This window comes from Physeter macrocephalus, chromosome 4 (assembly GCF_002837175.3).
Source record: "Physeter macrocephalus isolate SW-GA chromosome 4, ASM283717v5, whole genome shotgun sequence".
Classification (NCBI taxonomy): domain Eukaryota; kingdom Metazoa; phylum Chordata; class Mammalia; order Artiodactyla; family Physeteridae; genus Physeter; species Physeter macrocephalus.
The window spans coordinates 2,646,898-2,647,293 of record NC_041217.1 but is presented as its reverse complement, the minus strand read 5'-3'; positions in this window follow the sequence as shown (position 1 = coordinate 2,647,293).

The window sequence follows — 396 nt, the reverse complement described above, 5'->3', positions numbered from 1 at the left end:
GGAACTAGAACAAAATATCTTAAAATTTGTATGGAGACACAAAAGACCCCGAATAACCAAAGCAGTCTTGAGGGAAAAAAAAAGAGCGGGAGGAATCAGACTCCCTGCCTTCAGACTATACTACAAAGCTACAGTAATCAAGACAATATGGTACTGGCACAAAAACAGAAACATAGATCAATAGAAAAATATAGAAACCTAGAGATAAACTAACACAACTATGGTAAGCTAATCTAGGACAAAGGAGGCAAGGATATACAATGGAGAAAAGACAGTCTCTTCAATAAGTGGTGCTGGGAAAACTGGACAGCTACATGTAAAAGAATGAAATTAGAACACTTCCTAACACCATACACAAAAATAAACTCAAAGTGGATTCGAGACCTAAATGTAAGA